Genomic DNA, 19,188 nt, shown 5'->3' on the forward strand with positions numbered 1-19,188 from the left:
TGCACAGTAGAGGCTAAGTCATGTTTTGCTGTACACAGATATACACAAGAACGTAGTGGTGGTCTTGTTCCCCTAGGCAGCTCACCCAGATCCATACATTTCTCATACCCTCCCAAGCCACATGCAGAATCTACCCAACACACCTCTGGATGATCCAAACATCCCAGAAGAATCCAGTTTGCCAGGGAGGACATACCCTCCTCAGCCACTGCATTCTGCAGTGCACAATCCATGCCCAAGGTTGGTGTAAGTCCCCTCATAAAGACCCCTCCTGCCCTGCTGTTTCCAAGCAGAAAATGTGATGGAGAAACCCTAACCCTACATAACTACATAAATAATGCCACAAAAAGGAGCAGATAAGAACACATGCATTGTATCAAGTTGTACATAGAGAGAAAATAGATTATGTAGTATGGCCTCACTTTCTAAGAATTTCCATCAAAAACGTTCTGTGACAAAGCACTGTTACACACTTAGGTGGTTATAGAGGAACCACAAAAATGTGATTTGAGGTTAAGAGTTTGCATATAACAGTTTCAGCAGAGGACTCCATTTTTTCAGCTGCTTTTCATTCATTTGATGTAATTAACTTTCTTAAATTTACCTCAGTAGTTTAGTACTTTAATTTTAATTTTAAAGTCACCATGCTGAGGCAAACTGGGGGTTGAATGTACTTTCAGAGCAGGTTCCTTAAAAGCAATACTTACATATAGGCCAGACAAATCTCTGAGGACTGGCAATGTGAAAGTCCCAGTTTTACTTCTGGATAAGCAATGGACACTTCTTCTCAGATTTCTGATTCAGCTGCACAAGGCAAATTTGTTATGATGCAATCAAGCAGAACTCCACTGCTATCAGCTGTTAACAGACTTCCTCCTCTCATGCCAGCACCAAATTTGGCCCCAGAGATGGGGAGCCCACAAGCTTGTATCAACAGCTACTTTAAGCTGGACAGAGTTCATACTGATTTAGATGCTCTAGGATTACAAGGTCATAAACCTATGCTATCAAATCCACACGGGTGCTTTGAGCCAGACTTTGCCCTTTGATGCATGCATCCAACTGCCGTGGAAACCGTTGGACACCGAGCACATCTGAAAGTGGAGTACTGCCCATACGGTTTAAATTGGCTTAATTCCTCCAGTGCATGCAGCCTGTTGCTCCACATTGTATTTATTAGACAGTTTCATTTGTTTTTTTTTTTACTTGTTTATTTTGTGTATTGAAGGCTTTTTGCTGCCCTGTTTAGTATTCAGGGCTTACTGTTATTCTTATTTAAATAAAATACATGTTATTATTTAACTGAGCTCAGAAATGCCACATCACCCAACACAGTCTCTGTGGTTTAGACATATTCTAGCATATCTATCCAAAGAATCATAAAATAAATACAGCAAGATGTAGTGTTAAATGGTCCAAGTGCCACAGCCATGTCTTTCCATATAATTGATTCCATACTTATAAAACTAAAATTACTCAAGTGCTACAACACTAATGGATCAATTCTGAAAATCTGTGATTAACTAGAACCAAACCCTAATGTTAGAGGAGCACGATGACACAATGCTTCTAACCCAAATCTTTCAAAATATATGCACATACACCTTCATAAATACATGCACACCCATTTCTGCAGTTCTTTAAATGCCTTTCTTTAACATAAAAGTGTTCCATTCAAGGTCTTTTCTGCCATTTTTAAGTTTGCAAATACTTTGTTTGGTTTGTTGTTTCCCCACCCCGCGGAAGCTCAGATTTGTTGACATTCGTATGATTCCATTTAAGCTTTCTCTAGAAAGTGAGAGGACAAACTACCTGATACTTTAAATGACTATGGTAGACAGCAGCTTTGTGTGCCATGTCTCTATCTTAAGCTACTCTTTCCTGGAACAAGCACCATTTGGAAGGCTAGTTTCTGACATCACATAGCCCGAGCAACACTGGATTTTTCCATGCACACTCACATTCAAACATGCTACATATGCTTATATATGTAGCCAGAAATTACAGATGATTTTCAATAAGAAATGTCTTCATTACTCTTGTATAAGACAAAGACTTTAATTCAATTATAGCTGAGCCAAATTTAGATGAATCAGCTTTGGTTTCATATTTTCTTTAGTGGGTGCAAATATCTGATAAATGGTCATGACATTGATGATTCTGATAAATACTCATGGCTTGCTTTAGTACCCACTTGTGCACAAGAGCAGCTTTACTACTTCTACTGACAATAGTCTGCAATACAGACGAGTGTAAATTACAGTATCCACGCATACTGCAGCAGATTTATGCTGTTTCATGCCAGCTCACTGGCTCAGTGGGATTCTTATTCTCCCTCAAACACTCCAGTTTTATACCACAATACAATTCCAGAGGAGTAATTTTTAATTTGTATTGGCAAATGTGAGAAGAGGTCCAAATGATCCAAGATGGTCAGAGGATGAGAGAAAACCAAAAGAATTTTCAAAAAGTCCTAGTTTAAGCTTTTACAGAATTACACTATTTAGTCAAGCAAACTTACACAATTGATTTCTGGGCCATCCATCCAAAATATTTCCTAACGCTTGTGTGTGTGCATCTTATAAGTCCACAACGGGAAAAGAAAATATTAATCTAAAATGGCACTGCCTAATTTTCTTGAATACATAATTCATCCAATATGGATTCTGGCAGCTCAGCTTTAACTCTGAAACAAAAGAAATCCACACAAAAGACAATAAATCTGCATTACACATGGTACTAAAATGATCCAGTGGATTTATAGATGTTTACAAGTTTGCAGAGTGTGACACAGCGTCCACCAGAAATTTGATATTCACAGCACAAAACATCATAAACATATGTCTGCAACTACAAAGGGGCCTTTTTATGTGGGGATCATTGTTAAAATTGTCTTCAGAACATAAACCTTAAGTTGTAAATGCTACTCCCCATTCTCCAAGACATAACAAATGAGGAAAGAAAAGCAGAGATATGTTTGTAATTGAAAATGTTTCTCAGGAAATGATCTGCACAGGAACATCATTCTCATTCCATTAACTGCTGACTCCAAGCCAACCATTTGTAAAAGTAAATAAATATGCAAACTGGCTGACAACAATATGCCTGCCTTTAATGTTACTACATTAGTACCCAGTCTCCAATAAAGAATCTATTTTCTTTTCTCATTTCTCCATTAAACCAAACATACACACAAAGAGAATGGGAGAAATGCTGTTCACAAAATAAATAAAGAAATGGGAGAAAGGCTACAATTTAATATTCATGCATGCAATACAAATTAAATGCTTATTTCCTCAAAATTTCTTTAAAGTTCAAAGCTTCCCTGAAGTACCTCTGTGCCTGGCTTGTTGTTCCTTTCCTTCTTGCAATTAGCAGGGGAAAAAAAAGGAGAAACCTTCATAGACTGACATTATCTCTGGTCTGAATAGGAAAAGAACAATAAAACAGAGAGCAAACTTGATACTTTCAAAAACTGTGCACAATTTTTAATTCAAAAGTAGCTTCCTTAAGCCTTACATGCTCTTTCATTTGGCATGAAGTTTTTTCAGAGTTTTCCTGTCATTTCTAAGAAGTAACAAGTAGTGCAGTGTCAAGCTAACACATGCCAGTCATTCCATTCATTCCTTCAACGCATCTTTAAAACACAGAAGTAGTATCGAGTATCGAGTCCAGAGAAGAGCAACAAAGTTGGTGAGGGGTTTGGAACACAAGCCCTATGAGGAGAGGCTGAGGGAGCTGGGGTTGCTCAGCCTGGAGAAGAGGAGACTCAGGGGTGACCTTACCACTCTCTACAACTACCTGAAAGGAGGTTGTAGACAGGCTGATGATGGTCTCTTCTCCCAGGCACCCAGTACCAGAACAAGGGGACACAGTCTCAGGCTGCGCCAGGGGAGGTTCAGGTTGGATGTTAGGAAGAAGTTCCATACAGAAAGAGTGATTGCGCTATGGAATGGGTTGCCCGGGGAGGTGGTGGAGTCGCCATCATTGAAGGTGTTCAGAAGGAGACTTGATGGGGTGCTTGGTGCCATGGGTTAGTTGTTTGGGTGGGTTGGATTGGTTGATGGGTTGGACACGATGATCTTGAAGGTCTCTTCCAACCTGGTTTGGTTTGGTTTGGTTTGGTTTATCTGCAGATGTTTTGAAAAGCCTGTCACCCTGTAGGAGTGTTTAAAATATCATTGAAAACAAACTTCCAAAAGACAGCATTGGGAACAAAGACAGGAGTTCAGATGACACTGATTTTCCCTGCAATGAAGTAAAAATCGTGCATATGGGAAATACTGTGACCATTTCAAGTCCTCATAAAAAAGTGCTGCTGAATCTGATCCAGCCTGAAAACTACTCAACAGCCTCAGATATGCTGTGTAAAAAACACCTACAGGTGTTAGCTGACCTGCACACGGTATCCCTAAATGCAAAATATTTTATTGAAACAAATCTTTTGACAGCTAAGATTTTAGGTTATTGACAGAGTTATTGAGAAATCTCAGAATAGACATATTGAAAGATCTCAGAACTTTATGGAGTGTGTGGGGCTATACAGACAGAAGGGAGCACATCTGTATCCTCCTCACTGATATTTCAGTATTTCCGAGTTAGAACAAATCTGCAGGTACTAACATCCAGAAGAGAGTTAGACAGACCTGCTGCTGTAGCCCTAATCCAAAGCAAGCAGAGGCAGTTGTTCACCCTACACACTTACCAACTTGCCACAAGAGTTTTTTCAAAATACTGTGGAGTGGAGAAGCTGATTTTACAAGGCTGACTTGCCTCATTCTTTGAATCACCAACCAGCTAATAGTAGCTATTCCAACATCAACATGAGGCACTCATGCAGGAAAGACAAAACCAAAGATCTGTTCCAAGAAGTCTTTCCCAGCTCAACAAGTTCTAGTTATTCCTAAGAGAACACCCAAAAATAGTTCTCAGGAATGCGAGGGTACACTAATGGCAAGCTGAGGATTTCCTGAATTTCTTGCTCTCTTCTTCTTGTGCACATAAGCCTTGTTTTTGAAGGAGAAAAAAAGTAAGTGCCAGACCCACTGCATCTCAATAATGTAGATTACTGCTTCTGTTTCTTCTTGGAAGAATTAGAAAAATTACTACATTTACTGGAAACTTAAAGTTCCTTTCAGGGACTGTGAATTGGTTTATGTATCACACATGGACACTACTTTCAAACTATAGTTCCTGGAGCTACTTGTGTTTTAATATAAGCATCTGGTCATCTTCAAGGAATGACTGTGACAAAGGATCAAAACATTTGTAGTAAGTAGGGAAGTATTTCTACATCCCAGAAGGAAAAAAACCCAACAACCAAAACCACCTTCATATATTCTGAGAGTTTCTCATGCTTCAAGATCTTTCTTTGGTATCCAAGTCAAGCAAGATAAAATTTGAGGACAACACCAAGGCTGGACAGGAGGCAAACACAAGGAAAATGAGGTAAGAGTGGTCCAAAGAATTAAAATAGTAGTGGACACAAATATGCAGATGTATTACTTATTTGCATAACTGGTAGCTTGTAGTCCATGCATTGCTACCTTATGCAGAAGGTAGCATCCTAAGCATCTAACTATGGTTCTCAGATTCAGCACAACAGATGACAATTGAGTTGCAGTATCTAATTCTTTTGTTCTACTCCAATTCAAAGATTTTTAGTTCCTTGCGATGTTTAAAATTTGTTCCTAACACACAGATGGTTTCTGAAAGTCTCTGCAGCATGTCCTGGGAAATTCAGTTTCTTGTCAAGGGCAGAATGAGGATCTAATTTGAGAAGTGGGATCTAAAGGCAGGCCCTCAACACGGGAAAAATAGGCTGTGGCTTTGGCTGAATCAACAGAAACCAAGCTATATTCTTAAAGAAAATGGGACGGATTTGGTGAAGGACAGAAAAATGAAACCTTGAAATGGCAGAGATGTCTTCTAGAATACTGAAGAGCAAACTAGTCTTTGGGGTCCTCTTGACCCAATGCAGAGGTTAACGTGCAAAAAAAAATCTTCAGGCTTGGAGTATTACAGAAAAGGTAAATTTCTTTACCCATCCTTTATTCGTATGAGTGTGCACATCTGAAGTGTGGAAGCCCTCCCAGCCTTACAGCATGAAGAGTCATTTCAGGGAATGAGAGGAGTATACAAGGCCTGTGGCAAGCCCTGGTGGCAAAAAAACCACAGTGTGGTCTGATCAATAGTATGGCTGTGGTATTCTCCTACAACACATTTACACAAAAGTGTAAGACTATGATTGTAAGACAGGACTTTGGAAGCACAAACTGGAAGCTATGTGACTTAGGAAAGCAGAGTTCATTCTCAATTTGCACATGAATAAATCAACTCTTTCCAGTCTAAGTTCTAAAATCCCTTAAACACAATTAATTAATTTAATATTTCACCAACAGAAGAAAATAGCATTATCCCCATTCTGCCACATAGAAAGTGACACACTTTTGCATTACGGGATACACTTCCGTGTTTCCCTTCTGGAGACACAAATTGCACTTAAAAATACAGCCTTGGAAACCTGTCTGTAATCTAATACTTTGCCAGACATGGAATGCACAGGAATACCTGGGCTTCTTGTTTCCCAAACCTGTATCATAGCAAAGAGAATACGCTTCTTTTCACATAACCAGCAGTAATGATTTTCATCCAGCCCTGTGCTGTGCCGTTCATGGGCACTGCCTGCTACCCTTCTGTGCAATCCTGATCTTGCTCATTCCCTTACAAAACTGAAAAAGATGATCCATCTTCCAAATGCCCTGTCTCTAAAAAGATTACCTTATTGAGATCTTCATCTGATTCTAATGTTCACATGTTTCTTATCAGGAAACAAGTTGCAAGCAATGTAAGCACCAGCACTGTAAGGGTAAACCCACTGCTCTGAACTGCATATGCATTGTAACTGTCATTTCCATGAGATCCCGAGATCTCAAATAAGCTGTAAGTTCGAAGGGGCACTTGCTACCACCTGTCAAGTGCTGTCAGACAAAGGAAACACCTCTGCCTGCTAAATGCATGTCATGGGTTGCTGTCATTACCAATGGATCAATTTCAGCAAGCAAAACATTCATACCAATAGCAGCTGCTGTGGCTGTATGAACAGACGAAAAATTGCAATTCAGTCATCCAAGTAAATAACCTGAAATGTGCTTTACTTCATATCCCTCCTATGTTCAGAGTTTCCCAGAAATTATCTATAGCCTTCAGTTGTTGATGTCATAAATGAGCTTAGGTTAATATTCCTATCAGAAAGTGATTAGTACTGCTATATTTTAACAAACACAAATATTAACACATTTTTACTGCATATTGCTGTTTCAAGAATGCCTTTGACTACAAATGACAATTTTCCCTGAGCGGAAATGGAGCTGATTAAAAATCACCAGTATCACGCTGGATGTGCTATTACTTAAGGACAGAATTTGTACCAAACTGAAGTCACAGAAACACATACTCCTGTGAAATACCACTAGGATGAAACAGCTAGATCTATCTTGCTCAGCAGCATTTTCATGGAACAGCATTCAAAATTAATAAACTACTGTATTTTCTTCCATTTTCAACCCAGAAAGAAATTAGGTCTGACAAGGGCAAGGAAAAAAAACAAATTCCCCATTCTTATCTTCAAAATATTACAGAAGTAGCTATCATTGCAAAAATATAAGGTCAGAAAGCAACACTCCTGAAGTATAACAGAAACAAAGATGAACAGTAACAGGATGAGTTAGTCTAGTTTCCTACCTTTAGGGCAAAATGCTCCGCAGCCCATCATGGGGTGTCTGGGCCACCCTCATAGTGCATCACAGGGAAACTGCAGCCTTTAAGGTGTTCAAAGCCCCTGCTCCACAGGCCCCTTTATGCAGTTCTTCAGAGAAGCTGTATTAGCTTTAAAGCCTGTTTTCTAACAGAATGGTCCAAGCACATCACAACTCTCAGCTCAGAGCATCGCTTCAGAACAAGTGACTGACTGCCTATATAATTTAATATGATGCCACATGAGACTCATAGACCATCTGCAAAAGAAACTAAATCTGCTTTTTGCAGCTTGGTAAGTTGCATTCTGAATGCTGAGATGCAGTTTTGACTGTGTGGTTTTGTTACCAGTCATATAACTGAATAAAATGCTCAAATGGCAAGTATTAAAGTATATTTTTTTCACCAATTGCATCCTATTTCTGCTGTAGGTAACTTGTACCTTTTCTCCTTACAATTAAATAAAGGCACAGTTCCCTTCAAAGCATAGGAAAGGTCCAGGCACAGACATAGGAAGTTAAATTTACTCAATTTCCTCTTTCATTTTTTTTTTTTTTTTTGTTGTGAAACAAAGGCTGGCCAACAAGAACTACAGAATCCTTGATTCCAGCTGCCAGAATTAAGATGCATGCAGTATTGCCAAATTCAGGTCCTGACTGCAGTACTCCTTTCTCTATAAATACTCCCTCACTGAAATAATTAGCAAAAGTCACATGGAAGGAGGATTAAGCTCTAAACCAGGCAAAAGCATAAAACAGCTAAAAAGCAGAGGGAAGGAAAAGTATGAGCCATCAAAAAGAGTAATAAACTACTGTTAAGAAATGAACTAGTTTTATAGGCTGTGTCCTTCCAGAAAGGGACAGTAACGATAATCTAAAGCAATTGCCATGAAGTTTTCTACAGACTAAAACTTTTCAGAAGCTGTAAAATGTTTAAGTGTCTATTTCAACTTGGAACAGGATGAGGGAAGTGACACATCCCTGGCTCATTTCTGAGTGATGGAAAGTAGTTACCTTTCTATTTTCCAATTGAACTTCATTTAAAATACCAGTGCCAAAAGGCAAGTATGGAGAACTGAGAGGTATTTATCATTTCAGGTTATTCAGCTGCTCTACAGAACATTCCTCCCTCAGGTTTTGTATGAGATGTGATTCCTTGCAGAAGACATACAGCTCTCATCACTGTTCTGAAACCACATCCTTCACCAGTTCTAAGGACTCTCTGATACTCATCAGTGTGCAGCTACTGGGTCACTCCCGAAAGCTCTTTTCCCTTGCCAACAGTCCTATTTCATGCTGTATTCACAAACAGTAATGGGGCTCCCCATTCTGACTCCTGGAGTCCCATTGCTTTCTGGCACTAGGGAAGCAGATTGCTAAACTGCTGAATAACAGCATTCAATTACAGGACAATACTGAGCTGGAAGTTCTTTACCAGGCTTTCCTTTTCTTGATTACTGAATAGAACCATAAGTGTCCCAGATACTTTATTATGGCAACCCCATTTAAGAAGTATAGTTAAAGGAAAAACAGGCTCTACTTAAAACATAAGGAAGGATGTTGAAGATGACTATATGTGAAGAAAATTTTATAATTCTGAAGCCACAGCAACCTGCATCCTCAATTCACCTTATTAGGTCTTATTTATTTATATGTATTTATAAAGCAGCACTTTCTTCATTGAAAAAACCAAATAGCTATTTCACAGAAATAATAAAGGAAAGTTGTTTGGCCCTTTTTTTTTTTGTCACAAAGAGTTTTTGTACCTAAAGTAGTAGTAGCCAAAAGATCATGTCCAGGTGAACTGTTCCAATAGGCATAGTTACAGCAGAGTTCTTAAGAAACTTGAAAATTAGCTGAAGCAGAGCAGTTTTCTCAGAGGGAGTAACAAGGCAAGAAGTTGACAATAACAGGTCTGAAGTATGTAGCTTGGGGACTGAGTAGAGGCGTTTCCAACCACACTCCCTGGAATCTATTTTAACTTGCTACAAACATAAATTCAAGCAGGACTTAATTCCTAATTCATGTAATCTAACAACAACAAAACCATCATTCAAAAAGCCTGCGCATTTTCCCCGTCCCTTAGCAGAAATTACCGCAGGGAACAAACAGCACGCTGGTAAGATGCTTTGGGCCTAGAGTTTCCCAAACTGTTCCTCTAAGGGTTCACTTCCAACCCCACAATTTTCAGCTTTGTAAAATCAGAATTATAAGCCAGGGAGGACTAAAGTCTTTTTCAAGCGGTTTTGGCCATCAATACAGGAAACAATTCAAAGGCAACATGACACTGATAGCTTAATTTGTGAAAATGGATAAATACCGTATCTGCCACATAGCACATTAACCCATGTAACAAATAATACAGAAATAGCACTGCAATACTTGGTTAAAAGGTTTTGGTTCACAGAGGAGGAAATTTAATTAAAGCATGTAATGTCAATTACTGTCATTTGTAATTTTATTTAGCTTCTCTAGAAACAATACAGATGCAGAACTCTAAAGTTACCTGCATGTTTGATGCAAATGGGATAAAATTATCTAGGTTCTGAGAAAACCCAGATAGTAGTGGAGGAAAAAAATGCATTTTTATCTAACCTCATTCATGGATCTTCTTCAAAGCATTGATTACATGAGGACTAACATGCCTCCAATTTAAACATATAAGCCAACAACCTAGACCTGAAACAAGACTTCTATGTTTAAAAAATTATGTTAAGTCATCAGATAGGTTGGGAGGGGAGTAACAGGCTAATTCTTAACTACTACAAATGAGCACAGCCCTACTAAAGCCAAAAGAAGAGCACTGTTTGATTTCAGAAGAGAATGTGGCATACTGTTTGTATAGATTATTTCTGATCAGATTGATACTAATGGGAAAATTACAGGACCAGATCCTTACTGCTTCTGTCCCCTTAGCTCTGCTCAGTGCTAAAGTAACAGACATCTAGAAATCGTGTAGAAGACTCCAAGCATCTCACCACCACAGTAATAAACATTGCCAAAACCCACTACCATTTGATGGTTGTATCCCTTAAATAAAATTATTTGTATGAGATTAAATCAATTGTTAAAAAGGGTAGATTTTTCTTGCAGATCTCAGTTAATAGTCTGTACTTGCTGACAGTCCCAGGATGAAGAGAATGAACATGACTGCAACCTGTTTATGACTGACTTGTGCAGATCAATATTCAATATGCTGAGGTGAGGAAATCTGTGCTGCTGTTCATTGTAGCATTCTTAGAACATGGATAAACACAGGACTCCAGCCCCACACTCTGTAAGGTACATAAATTAACTTTAATTCTAGCGGGGAAAGCTCTTCTACCGTATCAGCTGAACTGGAGCACATAGAGATTTCAAATCCTATCAAGCACTTTGAAAGCTGTATTCAGATATATGCATGTTGATGCTTTAATCTCTTTTTTAAGTAATTATATCCTGGGGATGGAAGAATAATTTTACTAGTCACCATTTACTAGACCACATTTATCTACGGTTACCAAGTGGTGACATTGGAGATACCACAGTTATTTTCCATTTTGAGTCTGACATATTTCAGATACTGTTTGGTGACAAATCTTTGGAGGGAATAGTAAATTTTGAAACAATTGTAGTTGAAACTGATGGAATTCTGACTTCCTTATGAAGCGGCTCACTTCAGACACTGTAAACACTGACAAACACAGAAGGAGGCAGTGCACTTTGAGCAGAAATGGAAGTAATACAATTTTTTTGTTTGTCTGTTTGTTTTTAATTACTTTCCTTGTCAGCTAAGACTCAACTCAGCACATCCAAACTCAGCTTCTGCTCTCTCATAAATGCCCACTGCCTCATATGGAGAGTATAGTGCAGCCCTGGAAGATTTGTTCCCCACAAGTACATTTGAAGAGAACAAAGTTATTTATTTACCTTTGATAAGTGTGCTGAACATCATTAGGTGGGGATCCCATTAAGCTTTGTAAGGGCATGAGTTACAGATTCTAGTTTCATTAAACTCCTACAAAAAATACTGTTGGAATCAGAAAAGTTCAGGAGCTGCCCTTTTCATGGAAGTACTGCATGGTATGAAACTTGCCAAAAACTAATGGATCGTTTGCAGGAAATTGGAAGTTGAAGTGCATGAGTCAGTCTACTTCAAGGCTGAACAGTTTCCACTGAACTTAAATAATGAATGCCAAGACCTAGGGACAGTACAATTGGCTGCAGCAGTTTTTTACAGTTGTTTCACCCAGGCACTTTAGAGGTTTCTGTGTTTAGCAGAGTCCTCCTTGTCTTTTAGTTCATCAAACTTTAAAGGTGTTAGCATACATTGTTTTTACTGCCATTGAAACCGTTGCAGAAGCAGCAACCCAAGCATTTTCACAGTATCACAGTATCACTTAGGTTGGAAAGGACCTCGAGGATCATCGAGTCCAACCTATCAACACAGACCCCATGACTAGACCATGGCACCAAGTGCCACGTCCAATCTCCCCTTGAACACCTCCAGGGTTGATGACTCAACCACCTCCCTGGGCAACCCGTTCCAATGACGAATGACTCGCTCGGTGAAGAACTTCCTCCTCACCTCGAGTCTAAACTTCCCCTGGCGCAGCTTGAGACTGTGTCCTCTTGTTCTGGTGCTGGTTGCCTGGGAGAAGAGACCAACCCCTTCCCAGCCACAACCACCCCTCAGGTAGTTGTAGAGGGCAATGAGGTCACCCCTGAGCCTCCTCTTCTCCAGGCTAAACAATCCCAGCTCCCTCAGCCTCTCCTCATAGGGCTTGTGTTCAAGGCCTCTCACGAGCCTTGTTGCCCTTCTCTGGACACGTTCAAGTGTTTCGATGTCCTTCTTAAACTGAGGGGCCCAGAACTGGACACAGGACTCAAGGTGCGGCCTAACCAAAGCAGAGTGCAGGGGCACTATGACCTCCCTGCTCCTGCTGGCCACACTATTCCTAATGCAGGCCAGGATGCTATTGGCCCTCCTGGCCACCTGGGCACACTGCTGGCTCATATTCAGGTGGCTGTCGATCAGCACACCCAGGTCCCTCTCTGTTTGGGAGCTCTCCAGCCACTCCGACCCCAGCCTATAGCTCTGCATGAGATTGCCGTAGCCAAAGTGCAGCACTCGGCACTTGGACTTGTTGAATGCCATCCCATTGGACTCTGCCCATCTGTCCAGTCAGTCGAGGTCCCTCTGCAGAGCCTTTCTACCCTCTAACTGACTAACATCTGCCCCTAACTTTGTGTCATCTGCAAACTTGCTGATGACTGACTCTACCCCTTCATCCAGATCATCGATGAATATGTTGAAGAGGACAGGGCCCAGCACTGATCCCTGGGGGACACCACTGGTGACTGGCCTCCAGCTGGATGTGGCACCGTTCACTACCACTCTCTGGGCTCGGCCCTCCAGCCAGTTCCTAACCCAGCACAGAGTGTAATGGTCCAATCCATGGGCTGACTGCTTCAAAGCAGTTACTACTGAGTATGGGCTAGAATATGCATTCTCAGGGATTTCATCTGCAGAAAACAACCCATCACTTTTTAAAGTCAATCTTCAGAAAAGGAGAGGGACACATCATAATTTGAAAGTGATATGTGACCTTCATTTCTACTCAAGTACACAGGTCCTGGTGGGTACAAGGTTTTGAACATACTTACTGAAGTATACCAAACATCAGAGATGATAAAAGACAAAATGGAAATATGACTGAGGTTTTCAAAGCCAATCAGGGAATTGCGCTGTGCTGGCTCATAACATTCTGTTGCAAAGTCTACTATTTGGCCTTGAAAATCCCAATCTAAAAAACACATCCTAAATATTGGCTGCAGACTCAGCTGTATTAATTGATATGCAAGGACCCAGGTGCAATTTCTATTCCCTTTGCCCTCGAAAGGTAAGTATTTCCTCTGAGTGTATCATTGGAGAAGACCATCAAAGGGCCCTGGAGAAATCTTACCATTTAGGGATGTGAAAGAAAAGCTGAATTACACCAACGCACATAATTATCTGGCTAAATTTTTTGTTTTGTTAATTTTTCACTTACTAAGCAGCTCTCTCTCTCATGTCTGCCAGTTAACATGAAAATGGACAAGCGAAGGCCCCACCAGCTCAGCCTTTACTGACTAGAGATGTACAGCTGTATATGAGACCTGTACAATGGCTGTTCAGAATGCTCTGCTAGCCTTCAACACCTTGTCATTGGCAACCAGTTTCTTAGATGAATTCTCCTGTTTGCCCTGTGGTCAAGTGAACTTGTTGGTACTTTCAATGTGCTACTTAAAGAGTTACTCAGTTTTACCATAGCTTTCTGAAGACCCATCCCTTGATTTCCATGGTATTTTCTAGAATATTTGGGTTTGAATGCACATTCTCCTTTCACCTTCTCTGGTGTATCATCGCATGGTCCCGAGTGTACATGATTTCATGTGCACAGCAAGACTTTAGAAAGTTCCAGCCTTAAAGGTCTAGTTTCATTACTTTTGCAAGCTGACTGACTTAAAGATGGAGTCTCACTCTATAATCATAACTCCTGGAATATCACTTGTCTTGAGCCAATTCAATTGTTTGTGTGGCAGTGGAATGAATGGGATTGGGAACTGACATAAGTTAAAATCAATTGTTTTATATTGACTGGTTTTAGTTTTAATCTGGAGCCTTTTCCTTATGCAACTTATTAAAAGGCCCTGTGAATGATGCACAAGAGATGATCATGTTGGAGTGAGAAGGAGCAAGAAGTTTGGGAACAAGACGCAATCACCCCTTTCCAAAGCAGTGGCCATGGCACAGGTTTCTGCACTAGGTCTGGATATTTAGCTATGGCAAGCCTCAGTTTCCTGGTATGTGAAATGGAGCAGTAACAATGCCATTTGAGCTTTCTAGATGGAAAAAGCTAAAGGTTATGAGTATGAATGTGCTGAAAAGCTTAGCAGACAGGGGTGGCTTAAATAAATGGTTTTAAATCCAGTATTTTAGTTCAGGCTTTATCTGAAAGTTGTAATCCCAGCAGTTGGTGCCAATGTCTTCTAGGACTTAAATCTAACGCACTGAAGCATCTAATTTAAGGCTTTACAGAGGAGTGTTAGTGCATATACACATCACTCTGCATGTGTTAGCATTATTCCTCTGGAATGCTCCTAATTAAAATCCAGTAGCTGCTTACAGTGCATCTGATGCTTCCTATCATGAGTACTCAGACAAGCTAGCAGAAATACACATTTAAAATAAGAATGATTTTTTTTGTTGGAAGTACGACATAATTGGCGGACGCTTTTGTAACTGATGTTGTCATCAACATCCAGGAGACTTGTTGAACAAATGAATTCTGTTTTCCAAAGCCAGTATTAACTTTAGCACAAGGAAAAGGACTTCAAACTGGAACACCAAAACAGGTTGCCTTTCCAGCAAAATAGCTGCTAAGCATGCCTAGCTTGCACACTGTATCTTAACATCTCAAAAGCTAAATTTGTTTTGGAAAAGTTAAGCACAGAAAAATTTTCTGGATAAACTGTAGAATTTTTGTCTTTTTTTTTGGTTTTTTTTTGGTAATGGAGGATCACACATCAGAGTAAGTATTTTGTGATACCATATTGCTTCTTTCTGAAATTTTATGCTGGTTTATTTTGGCCAGTGGATAGTTGGCACTCAGTAAATAGGATCAATTGTTTTAGTGTGAAAAACGAAGTTTTAAATATGAATTCTAACTTTTTGACCCTATTGCTCATCAAACTGCCTGACCCATATTACTGCAACACCACTTTTTTCCTTTTAATTGATGACTCATGAGCATGTATTACAGTTTCCTTAAAAAATGAGAAAAAGCTCTGCTTGCATTTTTAATAGGTTTTGCAATCTAAGAATTTAGCATATATGTATAGGTCAGGACATACTGCAGTGGGTTTATGATACAAGAACATCAATGAAAATTAGATCCAAATTAGAGTAGAGTTTGAAAGAGGGTTGTGGGCACGCGTTTCTGGGAGTGGCTGAAAGAACTTACTGCAGGGTAAGGTTCACTCATATATGCATTCTACCTAGAAACCTCATAGGGTGATGTTTCTGGTTAAAGCAACACAGATTTTTAAAGCGAGGAACCAATGAATATGGAAATTAACTTTTAAGTTTACCCAAAAAGAAAAGCTCCCAACTGTGCTCTAATTCATTTTCTTTGCTTCGCCTTCCAGAAATATTTTTAGAAATCAAATAAAAAGCATGGAAGTATTTCAACAAATCAGTTGGTTGGCTTTGTTTGGGGTTTTGGTTTTGTTTGATATATTTTACTTGTTTAATGCCATTAAAACTTCTTCGGAGGAAAAAAAAAAAACAACCAACAAACCCTTACCAAGACCCTGCCCTCTGCTAGAGCCACCACAGCCAGCACTCCGGGCTGCAAAGCTGTTTAACCCACTCTGTGCACAGTAATCACAGAAAGCCGAGAGAAAACTGAACAAAGACTGATGACAAGCTTTTATTCTGTCTGTTGTTCAGTTCAAAAACAAATGCGTTTTGAAGCCCACAGCTTTTTAAATGTATAAGATTATTTAACTCCTCTAGGTCTGTGGAGCTGTTTTGTTTCAAGGCATGGGGACATGCTGATGCTTTCTGCTTCAGAATGGTTCACAGAAGTAAGTGAATCCAGCATGGATTCCCCACTCGGAGTGGCTAGGTGAGGAAACTGAGGCATGGAGCCCTGATCTGATTCCTGGTGCACAGATTTCAGCCAGCAGTTTAGACTCTGGGCCACTCTGTTTTCTCCCTGATGGCTTGCCCTTTTCCAGGCTATTTTGCTCCTTTGTTGCTTTAACATTTTTAGCCCACAAACCAACCAATTGCTAATTTATCTAACAGATAAGAAATTGTGCATACAATTAACAAAAGCCTTCTTTGGTTGCATTCACCCATATCCCTCCCCTCTTTTTTCTTCTAATTCCTGACGACCCTTCTTTGACTTCTATTACCTTTTAAAAAGTGGCAGGATCAGGCAATTAAGTTGAAGTGAATTATGAAATACTTATCCTCTTGTCTCCCCTCTGAAACCCCAATCCCACACATACCAGTTAGGCACAGAGGATTCTTGCAAAAATTTTAGAGCACTTTTTTTGGTAAAAATGTAAGACTTCTAAACGGTTGTCTCTCGCTTGGATTGTGGCATGTCTAAGATACATGAGGGATAAAACCTGAAAATTAATTTCCTTACACTCTGAATCCCTTGTGTCTGCAGGAGCAATACTTTTACCATTTTAAAAATTAATTTTGGATTAAAAAAATGCACTGCAGGGTTCCACACTTTATTCAAGGAGTTAAAAGTCTGGAGCTGTGCTTGATGAGCCAGATGGTCTTTAACAGTAACATTGTTCATATTGTTTAGATTATCCTGTTGCAAGTACAGTGCCTCGTTTACCTTTTATGGAAGAAAGTGTGGAAAATTGACCACAGATGTAAGTAACCAAGAATGATGGCTGAGGCAATTCTTACCAGGCCTCCCTCTCTAACACGCCTGATCCTGCAGATAAAAATAAATAGAGAAATGTGAGGCAGCATGAGAAATATCTAGTGTTACCTATTTAAGTGTTTAATTTGAGCTCTGTGAGCTACTAAAATCTTTATTTTCTTAAACCAAGATTTCTTCATATTGAACCAGTTTCAGTCTTTCAGTGTAGGCAGCCTGAACGTAGATTTTTATCCAGGTACTAAATAGCACATCATTATATATTTTTTCCATCCTGGTTGAAAAAGGAGGATGGGAAGAAGCCAAATACACTGACCTCAAACACAGTTTATGGTCCAAAAATCTTCATGAGAAGATTGGTACCCATTCTGTGCTGTAATGAGAGCACACAAGCTTCCCATTAATATTGATTTGATTGGTATCAGAAGCAAAGGCTGTGCCAAGTTAATTAGAGGTCGTTCATTGTTACTCTTAATAATGGACTGCTGAGTTTGTGAAGCATCTTGCAAGACAGGTCCAAATTGAAATAAACTTTTTCAGACAGGTATCTCTTTTGTGGAGTATCTGGAACTGGAAGGCTCAGTGCTTAAACAGAACAAAGAGAAAACGCTACAAATGAAAGCAATAAGGCCCCATTTTATAAAGTCCTTTTGTCTCCTATCACTTTTCTTTCTCTCTCATTTCCTTCCTCTTATTAGAAGCTGCTGTCAAACTGCATTTACTTATGACAAGTGGTTCCCTTCAGAGCCCCTATGCTGATATCACTGCATTTGCATGCAGGTGCTACTGTGGTGGAGCACAGCTTCTCCCTGCCCTTGTCCCCCTTCCCTGGCAAAGCAAAGAGATCTGTAATTATAAACCAACAGGTTTACTATGTGAGGGCCCAGTAACTGAAAATCTCCTGTTTATACATCAACATGGGTTGTCTGGCTGGTACTCTTTAACGAGGAGTACATTCCTTTGACTATTAAAGGCAGCATCTTCCCTTTATTACACCAAGCCTTGATCGATCCAGGAAATACTTTCTTTTGCCTGTGCAGCACTTTTAAACTTAATTCTCACAGCACTAGTTTCCAGAAGCATTCTCTAATATTTTTAAAGCCTTTTTGAAAAAGTGTCAGGGAAAGGTGTTTTACAGGAATCACAGGACGCTGGAGATTATGCTGAGAACTCTGCAATCTAGGATGTAATGTAAAAATCAGCAGTTAACTCTTCAAGCACACTGCTGAGTTCAAACAGTCAATTTAAGATGCCACTAACTGGGACAAGAGAGCATTAACAGTGCTTTTCATATTTTTAATACCCGCATTCAGAATATGATGAATTGGGTTAGCAGCACAGAGCAGGGTTTTTTTATGGTTTAACTTCTGATTCTGGTCCCTGCAGGATCTAGAAAACAAGATTTCTTTGCCATACCAGCTCTGGCTCTGTGTTGCGTAGGGCACAGAAGAGAGACACCATGGAAGCACAGGTGGGGAGGAGGTGGCAGCAGCAGCACCAGAGGAGAGTGGAAAGGTGACAAGGGCATTGAAGAGGGGAATGGGCAAGGTGATGGGAGTGTTCTGGAGGTGACCAGCTTCAATAAGGATAAATGGGTGAGAAGACAGTGATGCTGTGGTGAGACGGTGAAACTTGGGCAGGGTGGGGGGCGGCTGCTGAAATGAACTGTGCCTGTGTCTGAGAACCAGCAGGCATTGAACACTAATTAATCCTAGTTCTGTTCTCGAGTTTCATGCAAATTATTTTTTTTTTTGTTCTGTTTTCCTATTCATAAAATAATGATACTGACCACTATCTGTATCAAAGTGGTATCATGAGGCTTAAAGTGCCACTGCAGTTCTTAAACAGCAGAGATATGCTGACCTTAATTTGTGCCCACAGCCAACAGATGCTTACCTCAGTGACGAATTCAGCTTTCGCTTTCTTCCTGTTAACACTACAGAGCAACTCCAGCTATGGAAAAGCTCTTGGACACCATCCTGGCTACTGCAATAGACTTC

The 19,188-nt window shown here is 39.9% G+C and overlaps 1 protein-coding gene across 2 annotated transcripts in view; it reads right to left on the minus strand.

Moving 5' to 3' along the window:
- Positions 1 to 19,188, minus strand: part of PARVA (parvin alpha) — a 61,173-nt gene that overhangs the window by 26,112 nt on the left and 15,873 nt on the right. The window lies entirely within an intron of this gene.

This window comes from Melanerpes formicivorus, unplaced genomic scaffold, assembly GCF_026170545.1.
Source record: "Melanerpes formicivorus ecotype bairdi unplaced genomic scaffold, bMelFor1.0.p_v2 SCAF_16, whole genome shotgun sequence".
Lineage (NCBI taxonomy): Eukaryota > Metazoa > Chordata > Aves > Piciformes > Picidae > Melanerpes > Melanerpes formicivorus.